Genomic DNA, 13,881 nt, shown 5'->3' with positions numbered 1-13,881 from the left:
AATTGGTGATTTGTAAAGCTTTGTTATAACATACCTGTGTATACAAAAAGGTTAAAATCAATTGAGATTAGCAGTTATGCAGCAATAATGTATAAAATAACTGGATGAGACATTTTGAGTTTACTTGAGATTAACACCAAATGCTCTTTGCATTTCAAAATATGAGTGAAAGGATTTTCTGCCATGCCTGCAGAGTTTGTAGTGATGTCCTGCAGCGTTGTTCTGATAGTGTTTTTTACACTGTCTCTGTCTTTTCAAGAAAACAGTGAGTACTGGTAATAGAAACAACCTTAATAATGTTGCAATCATGAAACAATTCCCTTTACAAGGTGAAAATAGTTCTCACCGTCTGCTGTTCAAAGAGTCTGTGAATGTTGGTATATTAGAAAGCACTTAGGGATCTTAAGCCATGAGCACTGGTTGTAATAGGGAATAGCAGTTTTTTTTTTCTTTTCATTTTGCTAGGTAAAAATAAACAAACTAAGAAATCCAAGGGAATGAAAGGTTTAAGTATTTAGCTTTTGAACAGTGGAACTTGATGCTTTAAGTTCCAAGTTAATGGCTGCCCCTGCAGTACAGACTAGACAGTACACAAGATACATGTATTGTTTATTTTTATTTATGTAGTACATAGCATGCATCTAATGGATATTCATCATTTAGATTTTACTGCAGACTCTAGCTTCTAAATCAGCCAAGGGCTCTCTACTCTATAATCATTCACTCTGTCGCTAATGCTGGAATAAACTATCACTGCACGTACGATTAATTACTAACACAACAAACTGCTTCAAAAAACTCTGAAAGACTATCTATTCAGATCTTGGACTTGTTCTTGTGTTGACCCTACTTAACCATCCTCCCTTCTTCTAACATAACCTCTGCCTCTTGTTCCCTTCCCTGTACTTTTTACCTACCCCCTTTCTCTCATCCCCTTCTGTTTCCATAAAATCAGACATGAAGTTCACAACAGTTTTTGCAAAATCTTCTTTACAATGTAAAGTAATTATATCTTGTAGCTGTAGATTCAACAGCTGTATGTGTAAGAATATATACTTTAACCGTGTAAGGTTTTTTTTATGTACGCCTTCTTTATCTTATTTTTATGTATATGATTAAGAAGTTGCTGTATCTAGACTATTTTTGTAAGTAACTGTATCTTATGTACCTCTCGGGAGCTTTTCTCCTTGGGTCTCTGCTGAAAGTGGGCTTTCTGCTGAGCCAGACTAACCCAATCAACAAATGTCAAATAAAATAAATAGAAAATAAGGGCAGTAGTAATGATTTATATAGAATCTATGCTATGGAAGTTAGTTTGAGATCTGACATGTAATGAGTTATGCCTTATAAAATAGTTTCAGAATTAAAGCTTTTTCTAACCTTGTTTACACTGTCTGTTCATGACATTGCTATGGATTTTGAGATCAACGGTATATTCCATTCTTCTACAGCTGTTTGAGCAAGTACATACATTTTTCAAAGCTGCTCTGACTTTCAGCATGTGGTAGAATGAGAAAATGCAAGTGCTGATGTATAAAAGTAAACCGATACAGATATGGTCTTAATGAATATCACAGAGGAGATTCTGTTGAATGAAGAGCCAGGCACTTTTCTTTAAAGAATTTTTCACCAGTGTAATAGCTGAGGATGTTCTTCGTGTTTCACTGTTGCAGTCATCACTTTTGGGTTATCTGCTCGCAGTAGCCCTCATTCGGCCCGATTAACAAAGTCTTGGGTCCTGCATCGGTTGCTGACTCTTCTTCCATGACATCAGGTCGTCAGGGGTATAAAACATTCAGCCGACGCCATTACATCAGTCTTTCTTGCTGTGTGGTGCTTGAAGCAGAAGCAGCTCACAAGTGCCGGTTGGCCAACTCCTGAAATTTTCGTTTTCGAGTTTCAGAACCGAAGTCTTCAACTAAAGTTAAGTACCCCGTTGGGGAAACTTTTTCTTGCTCCTTACCGATGACAGTAAAAGTTAATAATTGCATTACTTGTGGAAAGCAAATACCTCATAAAGATTTTCATTCATACTGTATTCCTTGCCTAGGCCCTGACCACGACTTACTGTGCTGTCAGTTTTGTGCTTTATTTAATCAGCGCACTATCCGTCTTCGGTATATTTTTGCCTCTAAATATTTTGGTTCTCGGTTTAATTATCCAGAAATGTCGTCGTTTAGCTATCTGACTACCAGGATTAAAAAAAAAACGCAAGTATAAAGACAGAGACAGGCCGCCGAGGTCCAAAACTGCTGATGACACTTCTCCTAAGCCAGTCGCCAGTTCACAGGTACTCAGTGAGGCATTTTCGCAGCCCCTGATACCCGCTACGTCTGATTCGCAGGCCTCTACTGAGACCCATTCGGAGTTCGGTATGCTGCGAGATGCTTCAACTATGGAACCTCTGCGGATGTCTCTACCTTGGATGGGTCCAGAGCCACTGTGCAGGCACCGGCTTCTGAGGGTGTATTCAGGCCTACGGACTTGCATATTAAACCAATGCCTCCTTCTTCTTTTAGGCCTAAATCTTGAACCATGCCTAAAAAAATGACGCCCAGGCTGCATGCTCAGGCCTCTATGCCTAAAAACAAATGATAAGAATAGCTGAAGATCTTATAACTCTAATCAGGGGAAGCCAGCCTCCCCCTTCTAAGAGACCTAGGACTGAAGTTGTTTATGAATCTTCTGATCAAGATTCTGATTTTTCTGATTCTTCTGATGATCTGGATTTGCCCTTATCTACTTATGAGGATTCTGATGCAGAGGACTCTACTCCCTCTGCTTCCCCTCCAGAGGATTTTTCTTTTGGTGAAACCTTACATACTCTAAGGGAGCATTTCCACTGGGGAAGCCAGGATTTTTCTGATTAAAAAAAGAGGCTTAGGGATTTCTTACTCCTGCCTCAGCATAGGCCTTTAGCTATTCCTCCTGTACTAGACATTGTTGATGTCTTTTCGAAATCTAGTTTGGCCCCTGATTCTCTGCCTCCTGCTCCCAGAAAACCTGACCGATATGACAGGATTCCTGATTCACACAAGTTCCTTTTTAAAAATCCTACTGCGGATCCAGAGACTATTTCACAGAGACCCAAGGGCATTAAGGCTTCTACTGCTAAAAATCCTACCCCTTCTGATAGAGACTCCAGGGCGCTGGATAGATGGGGTAAGAAGATTTACACTTCTGCAACCTTGGTCATTAGGGCATTAAACTGCCAGTTTTATATGTTAAAGTATCAACAACATGTTATTGGATTGCTTAAACAGAAAATGATGTTGATTCCTGAATGTGCGGAAAATAAAGAATTACAGGATTTAATGCTTTCTGCTGAACAGGTTGGGAAACATACTTTGCAATGTGGATTTGATTCTTTAGAGGCTTCTTGCAGGGCTGCTGTTACTGGTTCTGTGCTCAGAAGGCATGCTTGGCTTAAGGAGCAATCTTTACCTGATCATGTTAAGGCTAAATTGTTGGATGCTCCCTTAAATCAGGACCACCTGTTTGGCAACAAGGCTGAGGAAGTTCTTAAAAAGATGGAAGATAAAGCTAAATCTATGCAAACTGTTAAATATTTCTTACAAGTTCAGCCTCCTAGATTTAGTAGGCACTGGCCCTCTAAGAATTGGTCCTTTCCAGCCTCTTCAAGGTCTTCTCAAGCCAAACCCAGACATAACAGAAACCCCAGGTTTCAGTCCCAGGGGACACACAAGACTAAGCAGTGGGGGGTTTCCGCACCCAAATCAGGGAGTAGTAAGACTCCCCCCTATGGAAAATAGTCTCAATGACTTGCTTCTAAAACTTCCAAGCACTTCCCAACTGAATGCCCCTTTAGGCGGAAAGATTGGTCTGCAGGCCAAAAACTGGGAACTCATTACGCAGGACAAATGGGTTTTAAATATAGTGTCCTAAGGATACAGATTTTACTTCCACACCTTACCAACACCAAGCAGGTGGCTAGATCTATCCCCAAATCAGTGGGCAGAGGCCCAAAATCAAGTACTCTCTCTCTTAAGCATGGGGGCTATTCAGTTGGTACAAGAAGAGGAAAAGGGACAAGGGTTCTATTCGAGAATTTTCCTGGTACCCAGAAAAGGCAATACATGGCGTCCTATCCTGGACCTTTCTACTCTAAATACCTATCTGGTGATTCCAAAATTCAAGATGCTGACTCTTCACCAGCTGCTTCCTATTCTAGGTAAAGATGCATGGTTGGCAACACTAGACTTAAAAGAAGCATACCTGCACATCCTTATCAGGGAGTCTTGCAGAAAATACCTAAGCTTCAAAGCAAGCTACATGCGCTATCAGTTCTCTGCACTGCCCTTTGTCTTATCTACTGCACCCAGGATATTCACAAAGTGCCTGGCTCCAGTCATTGCATTCTGCAGGCAAAGAAATATTCAAATATACCCATATCTGGACAATTGTCTAATTCAGGCAGAAAGCCAGGACATAAGGACATACTTTTGAATCATCTGGCCTTTGTTCAAAGGGTACTGACTTGTCTGGGATACACCATAAACGAAAAGAAATCACACCTGGTACCCTGTCAACAAATTATATTCTTGGGAGCAAGCTTGAATACAACTTCCCAGATGGCTTTACTCACGCCAGAGGAACGGATTCATTTGACAACCTACTTCAAACAAGTGGCCACAAAAACCCAGTTATCTGCAAGGCAAATACTGCAAGCCTTGGGGTTCATGGCCTCCTGCATTCTTCTAATTCCATATGCAAGGCTGCATATGAGGAAACTGCAATGGTATCTCAAAAGCCTATGGTGTCAACATTCACAGGATCTAGAAGCAATGATTCCTATCATTTTATTTATTTTTTTTATTTATTTATTTAACATTTGTTGACCGGGAATGTCCGACTAGGTTCCACAGAGCCTGTTTTCAGCGGAGGCCCGGGGAGAAACACTCCAGATGCATGTCTTTGGAAAGTGGGAGGAAACCGGAGTACCCGGAGGAAACCCACGCGAACACAGGGAGAACATGCAAACTCCACACAGAAGGCACCCCAGCCGAGAATCAAACCGGAGAACCTCTTGCTGTGAGGCGACAACGTTAACCGCTGCACCACTGCATCATACCTTGCCTATGCCTAGAGTTCCTTTGGTGGGCAGAGGCCAGCCACCAAAACAGGGGACTACCTTTCACACTACCCCCTGTCGCCCAAACCTTAACAACAGATGTATCAGACTATGGATGGGGGGCCCACCTGGCAGGGAAGTGAATTCAGGGCAAATGGAACCCAAGTCAAATGCACCTGCATATCAGTCAAAAAGAAATGTTAGCCATACAGAATGCTCTGACAGCCTTCAAGGACCACATTCTTCCAGGACAATTAATGATAAAGACGGACAACACCACTGTTATGTGGTACATAAACAAGCAGGGGGGTACACATTCTTACCCCCTCTGCAGGCTAGCCTTCAAGGACCACATTCTTCCAGGACAATTAATGATAAAGACGGACAACACCACTGTTATGTGGTACATAAACAAGCAGGGGGGTACACATTCTTACCCCCTCTGCAGACTAGCCATGACATTGTGGAACACAGCCCTGAGGTACATTTACAAGCTCATTTCCTGCCAGGAAAACTAAATACACTGGCAGACAAACTAAGCAGAAATCTCATGGACCCACACGAGTGGAAACTGGAACCAAGAATTTTCAACATGTTGACAAGCAAATGGGTGAGCCCAGATATAGACCTGTTTGCCTCCCCCCAAACCTATCAGTTGGAGAAATTCTTCACAAGGACTCCCCACAAACAAGCTTGAAAAGTGGATGCTCTGTCCTTCAGCTGCAAAAACCTATCAGTTTATGCCTTTCCTCCTCTGACTCTGCTCTCCAAAGTTATACTAAAGCTCAAACAAGACAAACCAAGGACGATTTTGATTGCACCAGACTGGCCACGCCAACACTGGTACCCCCTCTTGCACAGTATGTCACTGTGGGCCCCATGGCACCTGCCTCCAACTCCTACTCTATTGTCTCAGTAGGAAAACCAAATTCTGCACCCTCAACTTCAAACACTGAATCTAGCAGCCTGGCTAATTACATAATTTCTCCTTTACCATCCCTCAGTAAACCAGTGATGGATATCATTTTAGAGGCAAGGAGGCCTAGTACCAGAAAGTCTTACGCTGAAAAATGGAAAAGATTCTGTGCCTGGAACCAGTCTCAAGAGATGAGCAAAACAGTGCCCAATTTACCTCAGATTTTACAATACTTAACTGAGATGCTTCATAAGGGGCTGTCTTTCTTCTCCATTAAAATTCACACCTCAGCCATCTCAGCTCATTATAACACAGAACCACCCCTCTTCTCTCATCCACTGCTTAAGCAGTTCCTCAGAGTGGCCAAAAATCTATGACCAACCAGGAGAGCTCCAACTCCAGCTGGGGACCTCAACTTTTTATTGGAAAAGCTCACCCTTCCTCCTTTCGAGCCAGCTGCCACTGCGGACTTAAAATTCCTTTCTTGGAAAACAGCTTTCCTTTTAGCAATCACTTCAGCAAGAAGGGTATCTGAACTACAGGTCCTCATGGCAGTGGAGCCTTTCATCATCTTTCATGTGGACAGGGTGTCCCTCAGGACCAGTCCCTCCTTCATGCCCAAGGTGGTATCCATTGTGGCCCTAAATCAGTCCATACATTTGCCAACCTTCTTTCCTAATCCTCAGTACAAAGGGGAATGGATTCTGCACTCCTTAGACATGCACATACAACTTAGATTCTACTTGGACAGAACTAAACCTCAAAGGAAATCTGATCAACTGCTGGTGGCATTTGCTGCAGGGGCAGAGGGAAAGGCTATTTCAAAGCAAACTATTTCCAAATGGATAGGCCATTGCATTAATTTTTGCTAAAAACACCATGGAAAACCTATCCCACATGGGATCAGACCCCACTCTACCAGGGCTGCATCTACCTCTACAGCCTTTCTCAGAGGCGTCTCTACCAGGGACATCCTAGAAGCTGCTACCTGGAGTTCTGTACATACTTTCACCAAGCATTACCATCTGCCAGTTTTCTCTAAATCCAGAGCTAGCTTTGCCACTGCAGTCTTGCAGGGGCTTTTAGCTGCTGCTAATCCTATTTAGATTCCTCCTCACATCCTTAGCTTTGGGAATCTACCCAAAAGTGATGACTGCAACAGTGAAACACGAAGAACATAGTACAGTTGTGCACACTTACCATAAATGTAGATGTTCGAGTGTTTTCACTTTTGCAGTCCTGGTTACCCTCCCTCCAGCCCCCTTCTTTTTTTGGATATACCTCTACTTTCCTTTGCTATCTTTAAAAGCTTTTTGGTGTATTTGCTTTTTTATTGGAGGTATAGCCTTGTATATTTATAGATTTAATTGCTTCCCATTAAGGGGGCACCTGACATCTGGGGCAAGAAAAACTGACGTAATGGCATTGGCTGCATGTTTTATACCCCTGACAACCTGACGTCATGAAGAAGAGACAGCAATCGATGCAGGACCCAAGACTTTGTTAATCAGACTGAATGAGGGCTACTGCAAGCAGGTAACCCAAAAGTGATGACTGCAACAGTGAATAGACTCGGAACATCTACATTTATGGTAAGTGTACACAACTGAACTTTTTGCTTACTGCTTTCGGTTACCATTGAGATTGTTCTCTGTTGTTGTTAATTTCTCTCTTGGTACACTGTAGTATCTATCTTATGCTTTTGATACCTGGCCATTTCCTTTCAGGAACTAGGATATGAAGATTATGATGCCTTAATGATCTTCATTTCTTGTCTCATTGAGAGTTTGCTGTTGTACTGTTTCCTCTTGTGGAGGTTTTTTTAGTTCTAAGCTTTTTAAAAGTTGGTAAGTGTGAGTAACTTTTCTAGGTATTAAAAAAAAAAAACTTCCTGCACAACTTTTGAGTTGATGTCACCCTTAGCCAAGTTTGTTTGGGCGTGACTGGTAACAAAATATCCATGAAAGATTTCCATACAGAGCTGTACAGAGTGTTGGAAAGTATGACCACTGTGCCAAGTTTAAAAAGGCAGAACAATTAAGGAGGATAAAAACATTTGCAGTACATTTACTTAATAGTTGGATAAAGCAGAAGCAAAAAGGAGTCTGTATATATAAAAAAAAAAAAAAAATTAATAAAGCATAAATCTTCTCAAGGTATTGTGAAAGAGAAGCATAAAATCATGAAGCTGTGTTCACCATATTAATCACTACTGTAGTAGCCTTAGCTACAGGTTCATTGGTGTGTACTAGGCTAATGGCCCTGGAGCCTTTACAAGCCTAGCCCATAGAAGTGCCCTGGCATCGTGCCGCCTGACGTTAGCTCCCAGTGCCTCTATCAAGTAGAGCCACTGGAGTGATCTCCGGGGTGAACTTTCTATTACCCATCCACTCATCAAGATTTCTCTTGAAGACGGTCAGCAAGGTGCTCTGCTTGACATGTATGGGAAGTCTATTCCAGAGCATGGGTAGTCTCTGGGTGAGGAACCTGTCGATCCAGCATGTTCTGTTGATTGTGGTAATCAGGTTGAGGTCTCTGGAGCATGTGGTGTTGAGGAATTGGGATTTCTTTAGATGTAGCATTTCTAACAGAGCTGGGTCAGCCATGGCTTTGTAAGTCAAGCAGAGATCACCTCTAAGTAGGTGATATGAGACAGGGAATAGCTGGAGTCTTTTGAGTCTGCCCGTTTAGGACATGTGTTTAATGCCCATGGTCCTCTTCGTGAGGTACTTCTGTGGCCTCTCCAGCTATTGCAGGTGTCTAGTGAGGTACATGCCAAATGGGGCAATGTTAAGTTGTCAATCTCGCCTTCATTCTTGCTGGATGGGTTCGGAGCCGAACCTCGGCTCTGACTCGGCCTATTACTAAAGCTCGAGAGCTATTTTTACTGGCTCGAGGCTATCCTATGTCCCATAATGCTAGGCGTGATATACCCAGATCTCGTTTGCCGCTTCAGCTACGAGGTTGCTTCTTTTTGCCGGCTCCAGGTTGTATTAATCTTTTTCTTGTATTTAGTCAGTTTTTTGGGTTTTAACCTTAGCGATAGTTATTCCTAGTTACTACCCTATAGACCCCTGTTTAGAATCCCCTCTTAGGTAGTTTTTTTTCAGTTTTCCCTTCACTTAATAGTTAGGCCTTTGGCTAAACATGTTCTATTACAGTTCTGTAGTAGTAAATCCCGTTGGATTTTTTCTGTAGATTTTTTTTTCTTGTATGTGTGTGCCTAGAGTTAAACTGTGTTAGAAAGTGTTGGGAGTTTTGTTTTTCTTGGTCTGTTACAAGCTCTGTGTGTGTGTGTGTTGGCTGATTGTGACTAGACCACTTAGAGTTGTCCTTTTCTGCCCGTCATCCTTGTTTCAGGATGTCGAAAGACACCAAGGTCTCGGGCTTCAAGAAGTGTGACTCGTGCTGTCAGAAGATGTCTCTGACAGACGGTCACACTTCTTGTGTATATTGTTGGCCTCTGCACCTGCAGGACTCTTGTTCTGTCTGCCATGTGTTCAGTCCAAGAGTCCTGCAGGAACGCAGAAACAAACTTATTTTGAGAGGCTTGTTGAAGCCTGAAGGTTCCCCGGCTAAGCCTTCGTCAGGTAAACCTTCCAAGCCCGCCAAACCGTCGGCTCCATGTTCGGAGCCGTCGCCGAGCAGTGCTACTACTACTACCTCTCCATCGGTTCCGGCCAGAACCAATGATTCGAGGTCTCAGTCGGCTCCGACTCTGCTGTCGGAGCCGTCTTCGAGCAGAAAGCGTTCCAGGTCTCCTTCCCTGGAATCTGTCCATTCGGCTCCGAAGTCTCCCTTGTTATCGGAGCGGAGTCACAGGTCCCATTCCTCTCAGTCTTCCAGGCTGTCGGACCATGACCTAAAGAGGGTGATTAGCAGACTACTTAAGTCGCAGGCACTGGCCCAAATGTTGCATAGCCCTCCTCATCAGGCAGTGGCTATCACTACTCCCTCTTCGATTCCTCCTCCGACTCTTCCTTTGAGTTCGGAGCCGGAGAACGTAGGGGTCGGGACCGTCGGAATGTCAGAGCCGATACCACTCCTTTCGGCTCCCTCATCGGCTCTGATCTCTTCCTTGGATGTTCATCGTGCATACAGCTGCAGTAATCACAGATGGGTTTTCTGCCGTCAGGCGGTCCCTCGGTCGGCCGAATTCCAAAGTCTTGGTCCGGCGTCGGTTGTCGTCGCTTACTCTTCTGACGTCAGTGAGGCCAGAGTATATAAGACACAGCCGACGCCATGTTCTTCAGTCTTTTTTGCCGCGCGGTGCCCGAAGCAGAAGCAGTTCGCAAGTGCCGGTCGGCCAGCTCCTGAATTACGAAAAAATTGGAAACCGAAGTCTTCATTAAAGCTAAGTACCCCGTTGGGGAAACTTTTCTTGCCTCAGACCGATGTCAGAAAAAGTTAATAATTGTATTTCTTGTGGGAAGCAAATACCGCATAAGGATTTCCATTCCCTCTGCATACCTTGTTTGGGCCCAGACCACGACATCTCGGGCTGTCGCTTTTGCGCTACCTTCAATAAACGCACTATTAAGTGTCGGGCAGAGTTCGCCCAACACTACTTTGGTAAAGCTTTTGATTATAAAATGTTGTCGGACACTCCGACTACCGTTTTGTCCAAAAAACGCAAGGAAAAGGACCGACACGTGAGGCCCGCGGTCCCCGCCGACACCATGCCAAAACAGGCTACACGTGGTCCGGTTCTCAGCGAGACGCCTTTGCAGTCCCTGACTACCGACGACACTCCTTTGGCGGTGTCTTCTGTACCCGAGACCGCTGGGTCCTCGGCCCTTTCCCAGACTACTACCGAAGCCCCTGCTAATGTAGAGGCAACTAATGTGGACAGGTCCACCTCCACCCATGGTGTATTTAGGCCCTCATCTTCTTTTTCTATTAAGGCCTTTACTAAATCCAAAGCAGCCAGGCATCCCACGAGGGCTGTTGCACAGGGCCCATCGTCAGGACCCATGCCTAAAAAACAGATGCTAAAAATGGCTGAGGATTTAATTACACTTATCAGAGGTTCTCATCCCCCTCCTGACAAGAGACCCAGAGTGGAGGAAGATTCTCTCTCTTCTGATCAGGGATCCATTTTATCAGAACATTCTGATGCAGAGGAACACTCTTATTCTCCTTTTGAGGATTCGGATGCGGAACAGTCCATTCCTTCGATATCCCCTCCTGAGGATTTTTCCTTTGGGGAAACCTTGCACACCTTGAGGGAACACTTCCATTGGGAAGGCCAAGACTTTTCAGATTCCAAGAAAAGACTTAGGGAATTTCTTTGGTTACCTCAACACAGACCTCTGGCTATTCCCCCTGTTTTGGACATACTGGATGATGTCTATTCGGAGGCTTGTCTTAACCCTGATTCTCTGCCTCCTGCACCAGTCAAGCCTGATAGGTATTACAGAGTACCCAGCTCTCACCAATTTCTCTTCAAAAGCCATAATGCTGACCCTGAAACCATTTCACAAGGCCCCAAGGGAGTGAAGGCCTCCACTGCCAAGAATCCACTTCCTGCAGAAAGGGAATCCAGATCTTTAGAAAGGTGGGGTAAAAAGGTATATACCTCAGCCACCCTAGCCATGAGGGCCTTAAACTGTCAGTTTCATATGATTAAATATCAACAGTACCTGTTATCACAATTAAGGAACAAAATGTCTCAACCTGAACAACCAGATTTAAAAGAGTTACAGGATATGATGCATAGTGCAGAGCAAGTGGGTAAACACACCTTACAATGTGGTTATGATGCCCTAGAGGCCTCCAGTAGAGTGGCTGCTACAGGATCAGTCATTCGCAGACATGCCTGGCTTAGGGAACAAAATTTGCCTGATCATGTGAAAGCCAAACTTCTAGATGCTCCCTTACAAAAGGATGTACTATTTGGTACTAATGCTGAGGAGATACTACGGAAAATGGAAGAAAAAGCCAAATCTATGCAAACTGTCAAAGCTTTCTTACAGGTCCAACCACCACGTTTTAGCAGAAATTGGCCTTCAAAAAACTGGTCCTTTCCAGCCACTGACAAGCCCCAAAGAGGTAGATACAGACGCAAGGGGCAGAGGGCAATCACAAGGATCATATAGAGGAAGACAATGGCAAACTCCAGCACCAAGAGGTGGTGAAGACAGTGCACAACAATACAGGAAGCAAACCCAATGACTCCCTCATTTCCATGCCAAGCAGGTCTCAGCTGGCAGCACCTTTGGGAGGGAAACTAGCATTATTTGCAAGCAATTGGCATATTGTCACAACAGACAAATGGATACTGGACATTATAAACAGAGGCTACAAATTTCAATTTCACACTCTTCCAAAATGAGAGGCATGCCAAACCTGCCACAAAATCAAAGGGCAGAGGCACAACTGCAAATTTTAAAGCTCATAAACATGAGAGCTATTCAAAAGGTACCTACGCACCAGCAAGGTCAAGGTTTTTATTCAAGACTTTTTCTGGTACCAAGGAAAGGAACCGACTGGAGACCCATTTTGGACTTATCCATCCTAAACACATTTCTACTGCCAAAATTCAAGATGCTCACATTACAGCAACTTCTTCCCATGCTGGGCAAGGAGTTTTGGCTGGTAACATTGGACCTCAAGGAGGCATACCTGCATGTCCCAATCAGACAAAGCTGCAGAAGATACCTCAGATTTCTTGCAGGTTCAATCCACTATCAATTCTCTGCATTGCCCTTTGGCTTATCTACTGCGCCCAGAGTATTCACAAAGTGCCTGGCATCAGTGATTGCCTACTGCAGACTTCAAGGGATACAAATTTACCCTTATCTGGACGACTGCCTGATCCAAGCGGACAGCAAACACATACTTCTGGAACATCTGGCATATGTGACACGGTTACTGCTTTCTCTGGGATATACAATCAACAAAGAGAAATCAAGGCTAACACCATCTCAGAAAATAACCTTCCTGGGTGCCAACTTGGACACAAACACCCAGATGGCATATCTTACGCCAGAAAAACAGGGGCAACTATCTCAGTACTTCAAAATACTAGCAAAAAGTACCAGGCTTACTGCAAGGAAAATCCTGCAGGCGCTGGGATTCATGGCATCTTGCATCCTTCTAATCCCATGTGCAAAGCTGCATATGAGGAAACTTCAATGGTACCTAAAAAATCTATGGTCTCAACACAGTCACAGTTTGGAAACAATTATACCAATAATTCCATGTTTGCAAAAGGAATTTCTATGGTGGGCCCAAACATGTCAAGTAAACACAGGCCTTCCATTCTGCAAGCCTCAAGCAAAACAAGTCATAACCACAGACGCCTCAGATTACGCCTGGGGGGTGCACATGAAGGACAGGTGCATTCAGGGCAGATGGTCCCAAAAGGAAAAGCACCTTCACATCAATCAAAAAGAAATGCTGGCAGTAATAAATGCAATTACAGCTTTCAAGGACTTCCTGCATCCAGGACAATTACTGATAAAAACAGACAACACCACAGTAATGTGGTATATAAACAAACAAGGAGGAACACATTCATACCCCTTGTGCAGACTAGCCATGACTCTTTGGAACTTGGCTCTGGAAAGACAAATCGAACTTCAAGCACAGTACTTGCCAGGATTGGAAAACACACTGGCAGACAATCTAAGCAGAAATATGACAGATCCACACGAATGGAAGTTACATCCTCAGGTGTTTACAGAAATAATCCAAGAGTGGGGGAGGCCAGACATAGATCTTTTTGCCTCCCACAGGAATCATCAATTGGAAAAGTTTTGTTCAAGGACCTTTCATCCAAAGGCCTGGAGAATGGACGCCCTTTCATTCAGTTGGACAGCATGGACAGTTTACGCATTCCCACCTCTGCCTCTTCTGCCCAAGGTGCTTT

General features: G+C 43.9%; 1 protein-coding gene across 1 annotated transcript in view; it reads left to right on the top strand.

The window, feature by feature from the left end:
• The window catches only part of IFIH1 (interferon induced with helicase C domain 1), a 2,457,004-nt gene that overhangs the window by 74,565 nt on the left and 2,368,558 nt on the right, over positions 1-13,881 (top strand). The window lies entirely within an intron of this gene.

Source organism: Protopterus annectens, chromosome 6.part0 (assembly GCF_019279795.1).
Source record: "Protopterus annectens isolate FY-2018-M chromosome 6.part0, PAN1.0, whole genome shotgun sequence".
Lineage (NCBI taxonomy): Eukaryota > Metazoa > Chordata > Ceratodontiformes > Protopteridae > Protopterus > Protopterus annectens.
The sequence above is the reverse complement of the archived record's forward strand: the minus strand, read 5'-3'. Positions and strand labels throughout refer to the sequence as shown.